Source organism: Pteropus vampyrus, unplaced genomic scaffold (genome assembly GCF_000151845.1).
Source record: "Pteropus vampyrus isolate Shadow unplaced genomic scaffold, Pvam_2.0 Scaffold239, whole genome shotgun sequence".
NCBI classification, from domain to species: domain Eukaryota; kingdom Metazoa; phylum Chordata; class Mammalia; order Chiroptera; family Pteropodidae; genus Pteropus; species Pteropus vampyrus.
In genome coordinates this window covers 804,955-805,877 of record NW_011889020.1, presented here as the reverse complement: position 1 = coordinate 805,877, position 923 = coordinate 804,955, and the positions used below count along the sequence as shown (strand labels likewise).

Below are 923 nucleotides of genomic sequence, written 5' to 3'. Positions count from 1 at the left end.
AAAAAAAAAATCACACACAACAGGCCACGTGGCCCCTCGCTTTGGAGACCAAAGGACAGGGGTGGAGCTGTTTCATGAGCCGAGCGCCCAGTGAAAACAGCGCCACCTACTGATCAGGGCCTTTGGTAGCCCTGGGCCCCGCCAGTGTGGGAAGAGGCCGAAGGTGGTCAGGGGAGGGACCCGCAGCAAGTCCGTCCCGTGCAGGGAGGCGCCAGTGGGGGCACAGTGGGTGGGGCGCTGACAGCATCAGGGGCTGAGGAATAAGCCCCTTTGGCTTCCTACCAGCAGATTCTAGAGGGACACCCCCAAGACACCCACTCCCCCTCCAGGGGACAGCCTGCCATCTATGCGCAGAGCCTGCCCTCCTTTATCCTGGGCGGTGACACCAGTGTCCCCACTGGCCTCAGGGCTGGGTCTTGGCCTCGGGCCGACCCTCCAACCCCCTGCCCGGGTGCAGGCCCCTACTGCGGTCTGCGGACAAAGCCCAGGCCACCACGTGAGTCGGGCCTCAGGCTCCTGACCACCCTGCCCCGCTTCCCGCCTCGTCTTCCAGGACCCCTCTGCTGGTTCAGGAAACTCCCAGGAGGTCCCCCCAGGTGCCTCCCTGCACACCCAAGGGACAGGGTGGGGGTGGGGGTCAGGAGTAAGATCCCTGGGGGCGGGCCGAGACCTCCCCAGCTCCGCTCCGCGGCGTCCAGTCTCGGGAGCAGGGGCCGCTCAGGTGAGCGCTGGCCTGGCCCTGCCCACCCCAGAGGCGACCTCGTCAGGGCGCACGGGCCGGGGCGGGAAGGGGTGGCCGGGCGGCAGGGGCTCGTAGCTCAGCCGAGGCTCACCTCCGGTGGCTCCTCCCTCCCCATCCCTCCCACGGCGCGCGCGGCGTCGCAGGGGTTAACAGGGGGCGGGGCGAGGCGGCGGGCGGAGCG

General features: G+C 69.0%; 1 protein-coding gene across 1 annotated transcript in view; it reads left to right on the top strand.

Moving 5' to 3' along the window:
• KCNQ2 (potassium voltage-gated channel subfamily Q member 2) overlaps positions 1–923 on the top strand; it is a 63,495-nt gene that overhangs the window by 1,369 nt on the left and 61,203 nt on the right. The window lies entirely within an intron of this gene.